At 40.3% G+C, this 21,212-nt stretch overlaps 2 long non-coding RNA genes across 9 annotated transcripts in view; one reads left to right on the top strand and one right to left on the bottom strand.

The window, feature by feature from the left end:
* The window catches only part of LOC137468310 (uncharacterized), a 29,079-nt gene extending 19,156 nt beyond the window's left edge, over nt 1-9,923 (bottom strand). For both annotated transcript variants that reach the window (XR_010995867.1, XR_010995866.1), the window contains exon 1: nt 8,463-9,923. This is a non-coding gene — a long non-coding RNA (uncharacterized lncRNA). The remainder of the gene's footprint in view (nt 1-8,462) is intronic.
* LOC137468309 (uncharacterized) overlaps nt 1-21,212 on the top strand; it is a 405,810-nt gene that overhangs the window by 149,129 nt on the left and 235,469 nt on the right. The window lies entirely within an intron of this gene.

Below are 21,212 nucleotides of genomic sequence, written 5' to 3' on the forward strand. Positions count from 1 at the left end.
TAAGAATGTTTTATAGTTACTGTATTCCCTCTCTCCTGACCTACAGTGGTTCCTTAGCCATGCCATGCATATTTTAGCTCATTTAATCTTTCTTTTGAAGTCATTCCCTCCAGCTCTTTGTCAGTTGCCTTGCTTTTGTCTGGATCCCTTCCAATTCATGCTGGCATGAAGGTAGCCAGATGGCAGTGTTTGGGGTGTGCTTTCAAGAATATGCCATCAGGAAGGGCTGCCCAACCCCTGCCATCTCCCAGGAGAACTTGGTAAACCCACAGGATCCCCACTGGGGCCCTGGTGCCTTCTTGCTCCTAAATGCTGTATTACAGGCTGCACACAGTGGAGCACTTAATAAAAGAGCTGCAAATTGCACTGGTTGTTAGTTTGGGCTTATTTTTTTTTTTGTTGTTGTTAATGAATACCACAATTCCAGTTCTGACCCTTCTTCCTGTGTATGCTGCTCAGATCTTTTTCAGCCTTGCTACCTTTCTGTTCCCTTCGGAGTATCTGTCCTGCAGTGTATGATTCATCAGATTTGGTCTTCTGCATTTTTCCATTTTGGATCTCCTTCAGTGTTTCTAGACAATATCATAAGGCTCCTTAGTGCACTGCCTTAGGTATTTGTGTTTCTCCGCTGTGGGCTCCTCCCATGAACTAGGAAATTGGTTGTTGTCTGGGTTTTATGACATCAAGTCACATGATGCCCACATTACAAACAGCAGATTTTGGCTCAGTGTGCTGTTCTTTTTGAATTTCCCTAGTCTCTCTCCAGAGCCTTAGTCAAGAAGAAAGCCCATGTAGATTCTCAATGTGTTTCCCTGCTATGCTCCTCATTTGGAACTCAAATTAACTAACAATTCTTTCCTGTACTTGTTGACCTCCAATGATGCTTAAAAAGTGGGTTCTGCAGCCTTGAATGTGAGAATATAAATACTGGAGATCTCTTAGGTTGGTTTATAAAATAGGAGATTGCTCTCCCATCCTCAAGGAAAAATACTGTTATTCTTTGTAAAACTAACACACACTCCCTTCATTTTCTCAAATGTGAAGATAGTGGAAACACCATGTCAGGTGTCTCAGTGTAGTATTACAGGTAGATAGAGCACGGTACCGAGTATGTCCAAACCAATGAATGTAAGAATATTTCAGAATGTTTCAAAAGCCTGATTAAAATCAATGTTTTGTATTTATATCCTGTTCCATTGATCACGTAGTTCACAGCTCTGCCAAGAAAAGCTACTAAGGTGCTATGCATTATTTATTCATTAATATTTCATGATTCATACAATGTATTAATCGGGATGTTTGCTTGCTTGATTCTCTACTGTGCTTGCTAGTGATTCCCTTTACAGAAACCATTAAGTAAACTTGTATTTTATTCTGAAGGTTCTTTCTACTTTTGAAGGTCTTTCTGCTTACTACTTTCTTAGTTCCTAGTTACACCACAGCTTTTGAAAAACAGGAGTTAAATGTTTCTCCAGTTACTGAATTTTTAATCCCCCATCATGTCTACAATCCCAGTTTAGTGATTCTGAAACATAGAATGAGAGTGTAGATCAAGAAGAAAAGCAAGGCATGGTAATTGGGAAAAACGGAGAGATTTCGTTTTGGAAGTGCATTCCTGATCTGAACTAAAAACTTAATGGAGACAAATGTTGCGAGCTCATTTATAAAACTCAGAAATACAAACAAATTGTGTGCAAAGACAGATTTCTTTGGGGTTTTTGTTTGGTTCTGTTTGCTGCCTTTTTTTTTTTTTTTTTTTTTTTTGAACAAAGGAAAAGTTCATGGATTTAATAAAAATACAGGAAATTGCCTTATTTACATAACTGGAACTTCAGCTGACAGAGGCCATCTACTTTCAGGAGCATCATTTATATGCACATTTAAGCATAAAACCTTGCTATATGTTCATAGAAACAAATACGGAAAATTATTTTAGATCACGGAACAGCAGAATCAATTAGGTTGAAAAAACCTCTGGTACCATCAAGTTCAACCCTTGACCAAAGCTCAACTAGACTGTGCCACTGAGTACCACATCCCGTTATTTTTTGAACACAAGACAGTCAAAATAATTTCAGCAGGGCCATTATGGACAGTTCCCACAGTTCTGAGGGCCCTCTGAGGTGCCCCTTTGTACCCCAGATATCTGCTCAAGACTGGATATTACCAGAGGGGTCCGGGAGAAGTCCCTGGAGCATGTGCTAGGGACTGGTCCAGGGATCTCTGCAGCACCCAAACAGCATGGGTTGTCTGTGTTTAGGCATCTGAATCCCAGGCAGGTGTCCAAATGAACTCTTCCTAAGGAGCTCCTTAGCATTTACTATCTAAAAATAGAGTTTAGGCATTTGTCTGTGAATGCCTACGTGTAAATGTCTTCAGATCAAACTGAATTCTTCCTATGATGTCAAATGTGTAACTCAACGGAAATTATCATGACAAGGTAGAAAAAAGATACAACCATATCCAAAGTCTATCTGTTTAATTTTTAAAATTTTCTTCCTTGTTCAGATACATGCACTAATTGCCTCCAATTAATTAGTTTCATCATTGTTATTTTACAGACTTTGAGCAAGCAAAGATAACTGAGCAACCCCTTGATATCATCTCTAGTTCTGCACCTGGTATTATGTGCAGCAGTGTCACCAAGAAGCAGATCTTTTGATAGATCTGTCATGTTGGGATATGGCCAAGGCCACTTTTCTGAGGAGCAGGGCACAGAGCTCAGCAGGATGGATAAATACAGGCATGGCTCTACTGCTGTTAGAAAATCAGCTGCTGCAGCACTCCCTGACCACGCTCTGCTGCAGCCATATTCTGCATAGCTGTAGCCATTCCCTATGTAGCTACAGAGATGAGTTTTGTTATAGCAATGATAGCGAGGCTGATTAATGTAATGCCAGTCAGAGACCAGTCTATTTCTGTAATGCCAAGATAGCATGTTTTAAAATAAAATGAGCTCCTGCTTCTGCCTAAATGCTGCTAAGCCTCAATATACACAGAAGGGTTTATGAACCTCAGGATCATCTGTCCTTTCTCCATGTGTCTTTTTCCCTATCTGCCCTTCAATTTCACTGTGCCTGTGTTTCCTGTCCTTCCCTTCCCTGCCTAGAATGAAGGATGCAGTTGTTATTCACTCTGGACCTGACCTGCCAACTTTTACTTGTATGGCAGAGCCAGTATCTTTGTCCTCCTTGGCCAGTCAATTCTTGCATGCAGAAACAGATTTTAAAACAACTCTCACCAGGTGTTAATTGGAGATATACTGGGGCCTGTAATTTTGAAAGGACACTAGTAAAAATGATTAATGAAAACCTGTTACATATGGGGAAGACCATTCCCATCTAGCAATAAAGGCAAAATTTGCTCAAAAGCAGAAGATCAGTGCAAGGAGAATGAAACATCTAATTATAGCTTAAGAAACTAAGATAATTTTGGTGGTTTGCTGGGATAGATTTCAGGAATAAATTTAATCTGCCAACAGCAACATTGGGCAAGTTCTCCTATGGCCAGGGCTGATGGGCCATGAGGCAGGGCTAGCCAAAAGGCTGGAACACCAAACATTTTCTTGGTGGCAAACTAACGTGCTCAGCTCTCGTATGCAAATTGATGTGCAGCTCTACCTACTCTGCAAGTGTGTGGCTTTCAGACAATCTACATCCTATGTCCAGGCAGATGACTGCAGACAGATGGAATTTGGCTTTCTCTGCATTTCCTCAGACAGATGCACCACTTTCTCATTTATTTTTTTCTTTTTCACATCATTTTTCCGGGAGGTTTTTGGACAGTTAACTGAATATCTAATTATTAGGCAACTGTAAAACCACTGAAAAGGAAAAAGTGAAGGATCTAGTAATAATGTAAATACAGGCCTAGATGCCCCTGTTGGAAAGCTGTGTTTCAATTTCAGCCTTTGTGAATGACAATTTAATTGCTGTGTCCCTGTGTTTGTGCTCCATTCACTGCAAAGGAAATAAGTGGGAACTGAAACATGGGAATAGACACACTGGTCATAACTGAACTGGACTGAAATGCTGTGTGCAAGCTGATGATTTTATAATGGGCCCATCTGCCCACCTCAAAAAACCACTACAGAGGCTGACAGGATTTGCAGCACCTGTTGTTCAAGTTTCATCTTCAGAATAGCAAAAGGTGTTGAGTTTTGGAGTTTAGCTGCACAGATCTTCATAATTTAGTTTCTTCTTATACTCTGTGGATGAGTCTTAAATTATTTTCTCTTGCCTTTTTTCCTGGTCCCTCACTGAGATATATTTTTTCTCCCTTCTACTGAAAGCTAGCTTTGCACCTGTTATGGTTTCTCTGTATAAATAAGGCTCTCCTTACACTTTATCCACTTAGCAGAACTAGAAAGTTTAACAGACATTTCCATGAACCTCTCTATTTTTTTCCTAGAAGTTCTTGTGGTTTTGACACTGCATCTTTCAAAAGATGTTAAGTATTCATCATGAAGTCTCTCTACACAGAATATACCAAGTTCTCTTGCAGTATAGTGATAAAGTGGTCTAAGCTTTTCACTCTTGCTGTAGATAATGTATGTCTTGGGATCTTCTGTTACTGTGTGAACATTTTGCACTTTATAAAAAAGGTGAAGTCATTCCACAGTATATGAGTCTTTTCTGTAAGATGAGCATGATCAATTTTCCTCATGGGGTGTGATTGTTCAGTTGTCCCACATCTACTTATTTCAGCCATAACTCCCAACCAGTCCTAATGTTCTTTGGCAATTTCACCTACCCCTCATAAGCAACTTCTTCTGCTCCCTGCATCTACATGTCTAGGCTTGAAATAACTCCTGCTTTGTCACCAGCAGGTTCCTTCATTGGAAAACCAAAAGTGCAGGCAGTTTTCTCAGTCTGGATTAAAATCTGTACCTGCCTTGCAGCAATAATGCATTCTCTGGAAAGTTTTTCAATCCCATCACTTCTGTTTCTGTGTAAGCAGATTTCTGATGTCTACATGTTTATATACCTGACTGGCCCATCAGACTCTCTTAAGTTCAGTTTACATAGTGCTGCTTTGTTCATGGCTCTGTAATAACACCCTATCCCTTATCAAGAAAAGGCTTTTTTATTCCAGTTGCTTGCTCTCTGCCTTGGGAACAAGATTTTCTCTGAAAATTTTGTCTTTTTTCCTATCCTCATTTATATTCTCCAAATAAAGAGAAAGCAAGCAAAGCAAATACACACTGAATCTCCAAAGCATTACAAATTGATCTTGTGTTGTCAGGGAATAGCTATGATTTAAGTTAAATGACAGACAGGCAGAAGTCCTGCCTCAGCTTTGTTATTCTAAAGAACTCCTGGGAGGACCTTCCATGTTCAGATGTTCCATTTTACCATTTGCTTCTCACTTTCCTACAACTTCCTAGGGTCAGTCCTGTGCTGCTGCCTGGTGAAAAACGCCTCTTACAGAGAGGTTCTTGGATTACAGCTCCCAGGTTGGCCCTGGCATTAAAGTGGAATTCACCCTGCTGCTTTACAGATACCACAGAGGATTGTATTGGTGTGGTGGGCTTTGCTAGGGCACCCCAGTGTCATCCTTTTAAGGCTTGCTATGACACACACATATAAAATCAAAGTGAACTGTACATTTCCAGTGTCAAATTTGAGTAACAGGTCACAGCCTTATAAAAATGCAGCCAATGGGAACTCAGGAAACCCTAGACTGGTTCTATCCTTGTATCAAATCCAGAAAAGCCTGTGAAACATGTCTGTTGGCAAGATATAAAAGTGGATCTACTATGTCTGGGCAAGGACTTGAATATGGTCTACACAGCATGTCCTCAAAGTCCTGGCTGGTAGAAAACTCCTGGCTCTGATGTGCCAGGATGTCCTTCTGTTTCCATTCAGAATCAAAGACTTTGCCATTCAGCTCATATATTTCCAAATCCCTCCTAGCATATCACTGGCTTCCACCCACTATGAAAATTATGTTGTTCCTCAGCAGAGACAGGTACAATCATTCCCTGCTTTGATCATAAACAGAATCAGATAATGGCTGCCTTGGTGTTTAGATTAGACATCTAAATTTAGCTCTTCTAAAAGCAGGAAACTCTTTTCCACAAGGCTTAGTGGTATTTTTTCTCTTATGGATGACATATTTCATGCAAGTGTCATTTGCATAATTACATAACTATGCAATTTGTATGTGTTATATATTACTTTGCACTTGTTTGAGACTGTGTTAACAACTAAACTTGCCTGAGGGGATACAGGATTAAGGGGTGACATTCGCTTGAACTCCATCTTTGGGAGCAGTAATCATTATCTGGCTGCAAGGAAACTAGCTGTAACTCCTGTTATTTATGATCCTCAAGCAAAATAAATAAAATCACCAAATGATATAGATAAGTCTAAGGTCATAGAAGCAGAGCTTATACTTGACTTAAAATGTCCTGTACAACTTTTATGGTTTGATTTCAAATTTAAATTTAAGATATTTTAACAAATCTAGGTACTTGTCATTGAAGTTAATGCCATTATCTGTTGTAGGAGGTTTTGTATACTGAGACTGACTGTCCTTGAGAGGCACTTCAGTAAGAGTGCAGAACTTAACTACAGATGGAAATCCCTAATTGCCAAATGTGTGGACCAATACGCTTACCTTTTGTGAAGAGCATACACAGAGAGGTGATGTTGCTGAATTGATAAACAACAGCAAGCCCAAGTCATGAACAAAAAGGGGATTTCCACTCTTATATCACAATCTTGTGGTCCCTAAGCCAGTGGCCTTGCAGTCTAAAATAAAGACAAAAGGGAGATATTTGGTTCTGGGGGCTTTCATGCAAGCCAGTGAATAAGATGTGACATAAGCAATTTATTCTAATGACATACACCAGCCTGGTTTGAAATGTCATTGTTGTTTTTGTAGGATAATATTAGGTTAATTGCTATTTGGGAAAGATCACATTAAATTTCTCTGTGGTTTAGTAGTTAGATAATTTATGATCTCACTTGTACATCAGAGGCTCAAAAGCACTTGCCAGGAAACCCACTGTACACTGAGTTTGGGATTTTTTTCCTTATGAAGAATGGAAAGGAATTTTCGGTGCTTATTGTAGGTCTCTGGAGGCTGTACCTATACGTGCAAGAAGCTATGTGCCATAGGAAGAGATCCAGCTGGTGTTGAGGACTCATTGAGGACAATTTTTTTCCCATTTCAGGTGAGTTTTACGCCAAACTAGCTCTGCTCTTGTCCAAAGGACAAAATGGTCATAACAGCTGGAAGACAGTAAATGTGTTCCTCAATCCCATCCTCCAGTTTGATTTAACTTGAAAAGAATCCGGTTAATTGTAGAAGTATCCTCTGAGGCCTTTCCATCATATGAATCAAAGCATACTAAGTGGCAGCAACTGCACAATCTGCCTTCAAAAGCACGTTCATGATTTGAACTAAAGCACAAATGTAGGCATACTCTGTACTAAAATAAACACAGCTGCACTAAAAGGATTCATTTTATGTCAGAGTCCTATAATTTGGTATTTGGCAATAAAGTCCTTAGTAAGCCTGAAATATGGCAACTTTCCCCATAGGCACTTCAATATAAATGTCTGGATTTGTTATATTATTGCTTTTAATATTTTGCAGATTGCTGAAAAAATAAACTTAGGACATCCTGATCTAATTTACTAATTGCATGAAAAATCAGATGTACTAAACTATGTAATTGTACACGGAAATGGTGATTTCTGTCCAAGCATATTTTGCACCCATAACTCCTTTTTCTGTGATATTCCCATTCAGATTCTGCTGAGGTTTTATAGTGTGCTGTAGGTTTACTGAACTGCCTGCTTACTGAACACTAAGAATATTTGCACATATGCAACATTTAAGGAAATATAAATTCATTTCTGCTGACTCTTTTTTCAAAAAGCAAATCTAATTCAACTTGCTGTTCGATGTCAGTGTGGCAGTTTAATATCTTTTTTGCTTAATGTAATAAGCTTGCTATAAAAAAAGGAAGCAATTGAACACTAACAGATTTTTTTCCTAATCTTTCATCACAATTTCTACATATCAGTGTAAAAGTAGGAGAATAAAAATTATTAGGAGGATAAAAATTATCACTAGCTGGAAATTACCTTGATTGAAACATGAGGCTCACCTAGAGGTTCTGGAACTAGAGTGGTAAAATGTAGTTCCAATGAAAAGTTACAGATTAGAGATGCAATGGTGTGGGACCACCTGCCTGGGTAATGGTCTTACTTTCACATACGTAGATAAAAAGGTCATTGAGTTCCTGAACTCATAGAGATAAAAACAATTAGATTTTGTTTCATCAGGTCTCAAGAGAAAAACAAACACTTTGAAACTACTCTCCTTAGGATATAACATTATTAGCTGAGTTTCCTATCACAGGAAAATTTACCCTCTCATTTGCAGATATAGGAAGGAAGGAATAGCTAACCAATTAAGAAACTAATGGTCTTGAGCTAATTACTTACCAAAGTTTGTTGGCATGCAGGAGCCACAAGTTCAAGCTACCCTTCTTGTCATGAAGACCAACTGTATGCACGGCAGTTTTCTTGGGGGATTACACTCTTCTGGCCTGGGTTGATTGGTCCATCTCAGTTCAGCAAACAATTTAAATTCTTGTTTTCAAGAAGGGATGTTTGTCTAGTCCCCAGACTCCTCTGAATCTTAGAAACCATGCCTAAAGCTGGTCTGTTTCTAAGAATGGCAGTGTTTGTGGATCAAGATGTTCCTGTGAGAACATTTTTTGCCAAGCCAACAGTAGTTGGGCTTTTATCTTTCCCCTCTGAGATACCTTATTGCAATCTGTCTGATGACTTGCGCAGACTTTCCCATATAAGGTCTGATTGCTCAGTAGCAATGGTTTCAGGTGACTTTTCACTTAAATGAACATTCAGTTTCTGAGATACAGCTAGAAACCAGCTTTAATGGAGAATTTACCACTGTGCAGTCAATAAGCAAGCTGAGTACTTTACACCTGGAAGACAGGGTTACCTAGTGTTGTATCAGAAGAGACACATGTGATGATGTGAGATGTCTTCAAAGCAGCTGATGCTCACAGCTTGAAACTCTGTGTCAGAAATCAGTGAATAATCCCTCCCCATGAAGTTTTTTCCTTTGTTCCTAGCATTACACCATGACCCCATGGATTCCCAGACTTGTCTCAGTTTGCATACGGCTTGTCTGCAACATCACTTGAATGTATTACATCCCTAATGCTGATGCACTCTAAATTTGTCAAAATACTGTGGCTAGACAAGCTTAAAATCAAAACAGGAAAACAAAGAGAAAAGCTCTTGATTACAGAGATGGAGCTGCTTCTATGAAAGCATCTAATTAAGCATGGTAAACTTGTGTCAAAAACTCATCTCTTCCCCAAGCACTTCAGGAAAAACTGCCTTGGTATCTGCAGCTGAGGATTAGCTCAGTGGGCTCTCCCAAGGTAGAGTCTTCGGGAGCAGCACGGACGCCCCTCCTCTGGATCACCTCATAGGATCACTCATCACATTCCTCCCCTGCTTACAAATGAATCTTCAAAGCAGCTTGCTAGGAAGGTCTTCTTTCCCCTCCTCCAGCTAATCAATTTAGAAAAGCTTACTGTAGCACACTTTGCTGTTTGTGCAAATGCAAATGAAGCCTTCTTGGAGTTTGTCTGTGACTGAAATAAACAAAGCCCTTCTGATGTGTTGATTTTCCATACCCTGCTCAATCTCTAGTGTCAGAAGTTGTTAGAATTGCAGTTTTCTGTCTCCTCCCTTCCTGGAAACAGACTTTGTGAACCTTTTTGTGGTGGTACAGCAATCTCACAGAATCATAGAATCGGAAAGGCTGGGAGGTCATTTGGTCCCACCTCCCTGCTCAAGCAGGGCCATTACAGAGCACATGGCACAGGATTCTGTCCAGATGGTTCTTGAACATCTCCAGTGAGGGAGACTCCATGACCTCTCTGGGCAATCTGTGCCAGTGCTTGGTCACTGCACAGGGAAGAAATTCTTCCACATACTGAGGTGGAACCTGCTGTGTGCATCTGGCTCTCAGTGGCCACGGGATGGAGGTTGGCCGGCTCACTGTCCCGCTTGTGGCCGCAGGGCCGACACGCACATGGCCGCTCCTGAGTCTCTGCCCAGACTGCTGCGGGTGGTGGTGATTGCTGTGGCGTGGGTAGCACAGCAGAGGCACAGGGCACAAGGAAACCAAGGCAAAGGAATAAGGGAGGGACACTTGTCTGAGTCTCCAAAGATTTAATCTTGAAGTGAGGCAGAGCAAGTGACAAGTCTGAACATGAAAGGTTTTTTTTTTTTAATAGGGTAGAGGGAACACGGGGAGAACACAACCTTTGACCAATTGGAGCACATTAGGGGAGGGGTGCAGGGTAAGGTCTCCCCAGTAGAAGCCAACATGGGGAGGCAGCAAACCCTACAATCCAATTCTGCTTCGAGGAAGGGATGAAAGACAGGAAGCACTCCAGAACCAAAGGAGTGTGCTATCTTTGACAGACAAGGGTGAGACCAGGGAAAAAGGGAGGTGTACAGGTGGATTGACATGTGGATTGACATACATTTTGGCAGGGAAAACTGTGGTAAACAACTCAGGACTGCACCATTAGGGAAGCCAAATGGGGTATAGAGACTGAACCACTACAAACTTATAACAAGGAATATTAAAACATACTACAGAAGAACAAACCGTAAAATAACAAAGTATCACAGCTGTGCATCAGTCTCTGCCTGTTGCCTCTTGTCCTAAGCTTGCCAATCCTGGGAAGAGCCTGGCTCCTCTTGACACCCTCCTTTCAAGTACTTACAGACTCTGATGAGGTCCCTGCTCAGCTGCCTCTTCTCAGGGCTGAACAGGCCCAGCTCCCTCAGTCTCATAAGAGAGGTTCTCCAGCCCCTTAATTGTATTTGTTGCTCTCTGCTGGACCCACTTCAGGAGCTCTGTGTCTCTCTTGACCTGAGGCAAGACACAGCACTCCAGACATGCCTCACTGGGGCTGGGTGGAGGGGCAGGATCACCTCCCTGACCCGCTGGCAATGCTCTCCCTGATGCACCCCAGGATGCCATTGTCTATCTTGGCCCCAGGGCACTGCTGGCTCATGGACAGCTCACTGTCCACCAGGACCCCCCGGCCCTTCTCTGCAGAGCTGCTTTCCAGCAGGTCACCCCCAGCCTGTGCTGGTGCCTGGGCTTGTCCTTCCCCAGTGCAGGGCCCCGCATTTGCCTTTTCTGAATTCCAGACCATTCCTCTGCCCATCTCTCCAGCCTGTCTCCCTTCTGAAGGGCTGCCCAGCTCTCGGGGGTTTTGGCCACTCCTCCCAGCTCTGTGTCTTCAGTGAACTCGCTGAGGAGGCCTCTGCCCCAAGTCACTGATGAATAAGTTAAATAGTACTGGGCCCAGTATTGAACCTTGCGGGGCACCACTAATGACAGGCTTCCAATTAGACCTTTGGCCATGGATCATGATCCTCTGGGATCAGCCATTGAGCCAGTTCTCAACCCACATCACTGTCCGCACTTCCTGAGTTTGTCTATCAGGATATTGTGAGAGACAGTGTTGAAAACCCTGTTTAAGTTGAGATAACCAAAATCCACCACTTTCCTCTCTGCTCCATCACCATTCCAGGGACTGAGCTGAGGCTGACCTGACTGGTTGGTAGCTCCCTGAGTTCTCCTTCTTTCCATTTTTGAAGACAAGGGTGGCTTTTGCTACTTCCAATTCTCAGACACCTCTCCTGATTCCCATGACCTTTCAAAGATGACAAGGAGCAGCAGATTGGCTCTAGTCAGCATATGGAGCCCACCATTCCTCTCAAAAGGGAGAGGGTTTTCACCTCTATATTTTTCAGGGTTTTTTTCAGGTATTTACTACTTTACCTTATTTTTCTTAATTGAGGAGGTTGTGATGTGGAGCATAGGCGTGGTAGAGAGAGGCTCCAGCTCAACCTCTCCCTCAGAGTTCTAATACTTCTTAGTCTTTCTGCTTCAACTCTCAGCTCCACCACAAGGCCTGCACAGGATTACAGAGGATGTTTGCAATCATCTTGCAGTGTGTGGTAAATTGCTGGGTTTATAACAGTGTTGCACAAGGTGTATTAAGAGCACTCATACCAATGTGGCGTTTTGCTCACTGCCCACAATGGCAATTTTCTGAACTCCTGTTGGTCATAATACAGCCTTCTGTTCACCTTTAAAAGCAATGTCTGCATATAAGAGCAACTATTTGTTGAATATCTCACTTTCTTTCTCCTCCTTATAACCAACACATCCATATATACTCATTATATTCAGGTTTAAATAAAGTGAGGTATTAAGCAGAAAAAACAAAGAGACACACAGAATATGAACTGGCCTAATACTATTTCTTTTAACTAGTCATAAAAGTTTGGTCTAGGGTATGCTCAGGAGGATGTACAATGGGAATATTTCCCCAGAATAGTGGGAAGAAATTTACACCGTGTTAAATAAAGCTTTTGAAAGGTGAGTGGCAATACTATAGTATTATATATATTGCCCAAAAATAGAAGGATGCGCAATGGTTGTGTCATGGCAGTACCTGTATAGAATTGGATTTTTTTTCTGATAGTTAGACAGATAATTGATAGATAGTTTGGTAGGTAGATAGATAACAGAGAATGAAAGCTAAAGCAGATTCGCAAGCATTTAAACTCTCTACTGCTATTTAATAGCACAATCAATAGTTCTGAAAAGGGAAAGACATTTGCAATGCTAATTGCAATTCACAAGTGGGGGCGTACTGAGTGGGTGGAAGAGTTAGTTTGCTTGCTGAGGGACATTTCAGAGCTGCAGAAGTTCTGATACTAATAATTCTTTTTGTAAAACGATTATCTGGCTGACTAGAGCACTGGAATAATTTCTAAATCAAAGAAATCAATGAGGGTGGTACTTCCTCAGGTAGTGACTTTGTGGCAGGTTGTTCTGGTTGTCTCAGTGCTCCCACTGAGATGGAGAGCTTCCAGCCATGGACCTTGTGGCATCAATAGTCTTTGGTACCTCTTATTTGTCGGCAAGGCTTGTCTCTTCCTCCCAAATTTTGTCAAATATGTATTATCTTTTCTTATTTTATGGTATCTACTTTTTTATGGTATCTACTTTTTCTGAAAAAATATTTTTACCTTTGGTGTGACCTGGATCTGCCACCCTTATTTAATCTTATATAACCCAATTAGTGCTCTGCTCTGTACGTGCAGATTTGTTGGCCCCAGCTGAAGCACTTGCAGAATAAAGTAAACACCAGTGTGACAGAGGATGACAAAATGGAGCTCTTTACTCCTCTTTCCCTCATTAAGCCAGAGTGAGTGTTTCCTGGACTCCACAAACAAACTCCACACCATGAAGGCATATATTTGTGTGTATAAGACCACAGTGCAGAATCATTCTGGAAAATAGAAGGAAAAAAATAATTAATAATTTTGAGGCTAATTCTTGTTAATGTCAGCCCTCAAAAGTGCCGCTGATCTCTGAGCATGTGGGAGCAAGAAATAGCAAAGGCACCCATTCCCTGGCACTCTGTAGTTTGCTGCTGGCCTCACAGTGTCCCCTTGGCTTTCCAGGTACAAGCTGGGATGGATATGGTGTTGAGGGAACATTACTATGTGCACTCAGATGCAATTCTTAATTGGGTCTAGGTGAGAATTTCTGCTTCATATGGGATAAAATATACATGTCTGTGGCATACAGTTTAAAATATCTGAAATAAGAATCTTAAAAGATCAAATAGTAACATATATGGGGTCTTTTTGATTATTTTCCCCCTAACCGCTTATATAAGAATGGTTACTATTAGTTATATGTGCTCTAATCATTAAGAAACAGAGGCATGAAATTTCCTTTCTAAACAAATGTGGTATTAGAGCAAATTTTTTTTTTTATTTCCTAAAACAAATACTTCCCCCACCCCCGGAAAAAAATCCTGATATTTCTAATTAACTTCTGCTGAATTCAACAAAAAATTACCAGAAAAGGGAGAGCCTTGAAAAAGTATTGTATTTTCTTTTTCTATTTCAATACAGTGTTCTGAAGCTATTTTATCACATCCAACTTTACAAATCAGTAAAAATCCATAAAATAAAAGCAATAATTAATCTCAAAGCATTTTAATTATCTCTGGCTCTTCCTTGAAAAATCTTATCACCTCTTTAGTCAAACTAAAATATATATATATTACCTTCATCAGTATGTGAACGTGATTACTCTGAAGTTCTGAATATATATATTACTATAATCTTAAAATGTCTGCCTTGCCTTGCACCAACACTCTGCATAGTCCTTATCTGTAATATCTGGGTAAAGCTGGAAAAATGTGGCTGATTCTATTGGGGTTAGTTAGAACTTGTCCAGGAGCAGCTGCTGGCCCAACCCAGTCAAAGACTGCTACCAGAAAACCTGGAGGCTTATGAAGAAGTAAGGAACAGTGACTTAGGTTCACTGTGTGACAGTACAGAGAGGGGTAATGGTGTGAACAGTCTTCCTTTGTTTCCCTTTCATAGGGTTTCAAGAGTCTTGCTGCTAATATTTGTTTGTGTTGCAATATCATTCAGTCTCCCTCAGGAGGGCTGAGACCTCGTTGTTCTGGCCATGAACTGGGGGTGGCAAGAAGAGGGGCCAGGGAAAAGGGAACCACAGGGACAACCTAGCACAGGGGCAGTTCAGGATCTGTGTTCCAAAAAGCCACTTGCCCTGCAGGCTCTAGGTACAGTGGCTAGATTGCACTTGTGGTTTTAAAAAAAGTGTTTTTCTCTTGGAAATATAGGGAATTGAGGAATTTTGAAAACACTGATCCTGCATACTGACCTGCAGGTCATAAATGTCTGGCTATGAGCTCTCGTAAAACTGTAAAACAGTTTGGAGAACATAGAATCATTGAATGGTCTGGGTTGGAGGGGACCTTAAAGATTATCTACTTCCAACTCCTCTGCTATGGGCAGGATACCTTTCACTAGTCCAGGTTGCTCTGGGTAACTTGTTGAAATGCCTCACCACCTTCGCATTAAAGAATGTATTCCTCACATCTGACCTAAACCTCTTTCATCTTAAAGCCATTCTCCTGTATCATATCACTGCATGCCCTTGTGAAAAGTTCCTCTCCACCTTTCCTGTAGGTACTGGAAGACTGCTGCAAGGTCTCCTGGAACCTTCTTCAGAATGAACAACCCCACCTCTCAGCCTGTGATGATAGCAGAGGTTCTCCAACCCTGTGATCATCTTCATGGCCTCCTCTGGCTCTCTCTAACAGGTCCACATCCTTATGCTGGGGATTCTAGAGCTGGATTCAGTACTCTGGGGGGGGGTCTCATGAAAGAAGAGTAAGAGGGGGAGAATTACCTCCCTTGGCCTACTGGACATGCTTCCTAGAGATTTCCTAGTTTGGTTTGTAAAAAGATAAATGAACTACTTAATGAACTATTAGTGGATCATTACATTCTCTGTAAATATTGAAAAAGTCAACAAATAAATACAGTGGACACCAGTTTAAAAAAATTAACATTGATGAATTGCAACAGGACTGAAGCACAGTAAGATTCCTCTTTGAGGAAATGCTCCAAATGGGCATCCAAATAAGCTGTGTCTTTCTATAATCCATGGGAATGTGAAAATCCTTTAAAAGGCTCAGCAGTGAAGGCTCATTTGTTTTCTCGGGTCAGATCCGGCTGAAGAGGAGGCAGCTTGGTGTGAGGGAAGCATGCCTAGATTGGGAACATGAGGCTGTGCCACTGGTCTGGGGAGGCTTGCTCAGATCAGAAGGCCAGGTCACTGCTTTCATGTGACACAGAGCTCAGGTTAATGAGCTGACAAGACTTCTAGCTTGGGCAGGGCACAGAGCAGATAGTCCTGCTCCTGGACATGAATTGTCTGGAGTGGAGTACTTCAAGACCAAAGGAGCTTTCTGAATAAAGCCCCCTGGGCACAAAATTACATTTTCCATGAAAATGAAAGTTTATTTTCTCTGTAATTTTCAATCAATTATGCAACTCTCCTGCTAGTTTAAGCATGTAAAAATGTTTTTATAGCTTGCCAGCCACCTCAGGCTGAGGTTTGGCATACTTTCCCTATTTGCACTTCATCATGTCTTCATTATTTCTATAGTTCTTTGGAAGTTACTGTTCATATGAATTGAAAGATCAGTGGAACTAATTGCAAGATTATAATCTGTGCACCTGTACAGGAATTCTTCTTTCTAAAAACTCTGAGTATTTTTTGTGACTTTCACAAACATCCAAGCATTACTGAGGTTGTGACCAATGCTCTTCCTGCCTAACCCTACAGGCCAGTAATTTCCCTCAAATTTCCTTGGGTGTATGTCTAATTTTAAACAAAGCAAACTTACCCTTTCAATAGTCAACTATTAAAATTTTGTTTAAACAACATTAGGGCTGTGATGTAAAATCTAGGCAGTGTTAAAAGAAGATGGATGCTTTCTCTTTCATTCACATGGGTTTGTGTCTTGGCACATGCTTGGAATGTGCATCTTCAAATTAATTGTGGTAGGATTTACAATTTCATGAAATTCAGTGCTTCATTTTTCATCTTTAGCAATTCTCATTAAATCTTCTATCATAGAGCTGCTCACAAAGGTAGCAGTCTTATGTTAATACCAAAAATAATGTACCAAACACATGTACATCAAGTGGAATAACATGGCAAAGTGATTTTGAGGAAAATAGCACATGCAAGTCTTCACTTACAGTTACTTTCTATTAGAAGCTGGGAGTAATCTCGTAGAGAGATTCATATTTATATATAAATGTAAAAAATAAATGAAAAATATAAGAAACTTTCAGTGAGATTTGAACCTTGGAGAACTAAAGCATACAGCAATACTTTTAATACTCAGATATTAGAAAGAGAAGTAAAAACATTCTGTTTTATTTCCTTCAAATAAATATGTTGGATTTTTAAGAGCTAAACCATTACATTAAAACAATAATAATTTCTACACTTGCTCAGAATCAGCTTGAAAAAGCCTTGAAGTATCTTGACGGTGGGAATAAGAAGAGAAATCTGGTTTTTGTAAGTAGAGTGACAGCAGCTACTTTTATGACTTTAAGATGAAGAAACTAAAAATGTATTGCATTATGTTGCAAAAGAAGAAGTGAACTCAAAGTCCAATGACATGACTTTATTTTGCAGTCCCTAATTAGGAGGCAGAGTTATAATTTGATAATGAAAAAGACTAAATGTTCTTCATGTTCTTCCTTTTTTTTTAAATATACTGAAAAAAAACACTTAGCACAATCAAAGATATGTGAGTGATAACAGTATTTTTGGATTTGGAGTGGGGGCTTCACAGTATTTTGGGCAGTGGTTAACATAACAGGGTTGTCATTGGAGGGTTCAAATGTTGCATATAATGCATAGCAGTAGGAACTGGCCCTGACGCCCAGCATTTGAGGTCATGTTCTTGCACCCTATAAAGACCATATTTCTGGGGAGAGGCTGTGAGACATCCTCCCCAAACAGCAGAACTGCAAATTGTGGCTGGGTGTGCCAGAGATGCTCCATTCAACCTAAGGTCTTGCAGGATGGCTCAAATCACAAGCCTCTCTGACTGATTTGGTTTGCTCAGAGTGTCTTCTCGAACACTTGTCCCATTGTGCTTCTCCCTTAGTGCCTCCTCCAGCATTTTGGCCTCTGTTCTGCAGACTTCCATGTGCAGTGCAGTGCAGGGACAGACTCTCTAATGGCTCCAAATGTGCCACACAGAGCTCACGGCACCCTGGGGCACTTTGATCTACTTCTGGCATCTGACATTTGCGTACCCAGCTAAAGAACTGGTGATCAGGCTATTGAACCTGCTCAATTCTGTGTCAGCACGTCTCTATTCCACTTTTCCTGACTCACAAATCAAATATTTAATTCTTCAGCACCATGAGAGGCTCCCTCACCAGCTGACACATTTGACAGCCACACTGCACTTCAAAGAACTTCATGGGGTTGTTAGCAGTAGCAGGGATTTTCACAAAGTTGTATTTTTAGCACAAAGTCTGAAAGAATGACTTGACATATAGTACAGTGATCATAACCTTACTCTAAGCACAATAGGCTGCTTAATTTATAACTTCTTTCGGAAATAAAAATTCAACATTGAATACTCAGCAACGTCAAATCTTCTGTAAAAGAAACACTGAAGTGCAGAAATGCTGTGTGAGCGTTTATTAAAAGTAGCTCTGATTGCATTTTTCATTCCATAGTATGACTGATGACCTAGTTTTCCCTATATTGTTTATTTTGTGGATTTTTAGCTGCTAATGTTACTGTCAAAGATACACAGTTATGAGAATACATTAGCAGACTAGTTTAAGCTAAATATTTTCTGTAATATTTGGACCAAAGGAAAAGAATTCTGTTCTGCAATATTCATTATCTGAAATAAATTCCACAGAACAATGACAATGTGTTAAATCTCCCTGTCTGTTGAGAGCCCATGTGTCTTCTTTTTGAGTCATCTAGGCATGTGGCCAATGATGAGTATTTCTAAAGGGAAAAATTATCTTTTAAAAATACAACAAAATATACCAAGGTCAGTGAATTGGCAAAAGTTGTTCCCTTGGTCATCTCTCTTCTCCTTACTTTCCCCATGTTATCCTTTTAATTTGCCTATTTCTTCCACATGGTATTGTCTATCCCTTCAAGCTACTGAATTCAATGAGGAATGGGAAACTGGAGCAAGTAGGGCTTGAACCTGCCATTATCCTAATGTATTGGCTTGCACAGTGTTGTGTACAGACATAATTTTTTCGTGTCTTGTTCTTTTTTTGAAGCATTTTCTTGCGCGGATGTGCCTGACACACTGTGTTACCCTAAAGATGGGAACTGACTCCATGTCTGATGAATCTGTTCAGATTTGTTCATCTTATTTGGCCTTCTCTAGGCTGCTGTTCACAGCTCTGTTGTAGTCTGTGCAAACTCACTGCAAATTTACTCAGCTAACACCACCAGAAATGCTTGTCTAGACACTTGGCAAATGTTTGTGGTGGATATTCAGACTCATACAAGTGTGAGTGGTGAGTGCGTGTGTGATGGAACAAATTTTTCAGGCTTTCCATGGTGATTCTTCATTCAAATCCACACCACTGTGAATTGCTGTGGATGCCCTGACTCTGCTCTTTGCATGCCCTGAATGCAGAGGCTGCACTGCTGCCTGATCCCTGCTTCCTGCAGCCTGGTGGTGAGGCTTCACCACCACAGATCAGAGTGTGCCTCTGGGGTCTCTAAAACAGGCAGTGAATTGATTTTTGTCGATTAAAACAGACTAACATGAAATAAGTGTACTGAAAATTCAAAGGCTGCAGTAGACAATTTAGAGAGAAAAGTGTTTTTCTGTGTGGATTTTCCTGGGGTCTTGCTGAATAAGTGTTACAACATTTTCTTTTCTCTTATGCCACATGTACTTGTCAGAACTACACCTTGCTTTAGAAGGAGGTATGCAAATGACATGTCTCAATCACATTGCCTTAAATTTAGTTTTTCTGCACTACTGTGAATGTGAAAAAATAATTCCAGGAATACTAATTTGTTCATTTCAGTTCCCACACTTAATGGATTTTGTAGTTGTTGTTCTTCTTTTTTTTTTTTTTTTTTGTAACATTGATGGATGTAGTGAGTCTTTTATTTTTCTGTTTTATTCTAGACACATGGAAACACATTTTTAAAAGTTGAATAGAAGTATATCAATACTGTATAGGGCTTTTTGTAGATTTATCCACCATATTTTAAGTTAAACTGGGGGATTAATTTGTGTTGAAAATTCTTTCATTATGTGAGCTTGTGTACAGGACAGAAAACATCAAATATATTTTTATTCAAGGAAGTATTGTGAGGTTTTCTCCTTTCATTTTGCAAAGGATATGAAACAATGAAAAGCACAAATACTAAAACCTTTAATATGAAGAATATAGTCTATCTAAAATCTGGGTAGAATTTTCTTGCATCTAAATCCATATTCTATGAATCTTTGATGTGACATAAATTTGTAAATGCTAAGGCGGAGACTGGGACAGGAAGTCACAGAGAGCAGCAGCTGTTATCTTTCCCCATTTCTATCCTAATGCTTATGGAGGGAAACCTCTTTTAGGACTATTTTATTCTTATTCCTATTTTTTCTAACTACATTTTAATTTATTAAACCCTTAGGTTAATCATACAACAAAGATTTAAAATTAAACAGACCCTGTAAGTGAGCAGTGGTGCATGTTGCAGGTGTGTAGGCATCAGAGAGCATTTTCCTTTTCTCACCTGCCTGACCCTAACCCTTCTGCAACCTCCTCAGCCTGTCCTCGACTCCTTCCTACCAGATGTGTTTCCCTGCCTAAACCTATGCTATTTTGTGATGATTATCTCAGGCTGTGGGGAGGGAAGGCCTTATTTTCCAACCCTGCCCCCTTTAAAAAGAACTGGGTTGCCGCGGTTGCAAATTACACCTTGAAAGGATGGTACTTACACAACCACCCAGTGGGAACTCAGATAATTCCTGGATACAAGTTTTCTTTCATCTATCCCATTCTTACAAGCCTTAAATCTATTTGGTTATGTTATTTGTGTCTTCAGGTTAAAGTGTACATTTTTACCTTAACTTCAGTTTTCTTTGTATGCATATTTTTAAAAACCTTCCTTGTTTTTTATATTGATTCAGGAGACTCGGTGATTGTTCCTGCTCTGCACTGCCCAAACAGAGACTATAGTAAAAAAAGCATCCCCAACATGGAAGAAATGATGATGTCTGGCTCCAGATCAGAAAGCTGAATGATAGCTTTATTAAAACTATATTATATTACATTAATATACTCTTTAAAGAGAGACTATCCTATTCTACATACATACTTCTTACTTACCTATCAACAACTAACAAACTCGTGACTCTCTGCTGAGAGTCCGAGCCACAGCTGGATCCGATTGAGCATTGAACCCAAACAACCTTCACCAGAATCCAATCCAGCAATCACTTCAGGTAAACAATCTCCATGCCAAATTCCACATGGAGAAAACAAAGGAGCAGAGATAAAGATTGTTTTCTTTTCTTCTTTCTGTGCTTCTGAGAGACAGAATTATGTCTCTCTGTCCAGAGAATGTGAATGCCACGAGAGACTACAGGAGGAACCACAGCATCTCTGTATGAGTTTGGGTGGGCAGTTATGTTAGGAGGGTAAAGATTCCTCTGCTGCTGAATGCTGGTCACTGAAGGCAGGCTGTACGTCTGTAATGTG

Source organism: Anomalospiza imberbis, chromosome 2, assembly GCF_031753505.1.
Source record: "Anomalospiza imberbis isolate Cuckoo-Finch-1a 21T00152 chromosome 2, ASM3175350v1, whole genome shotgun sequence".
Classification (NCBI taxonomy): domain Eukaryota; kingdom Metazoa; phylum Chordata; class Aves; order Passeriformes; family Viduidae; genus Anomalospiza; species Anomalospiza imberbis.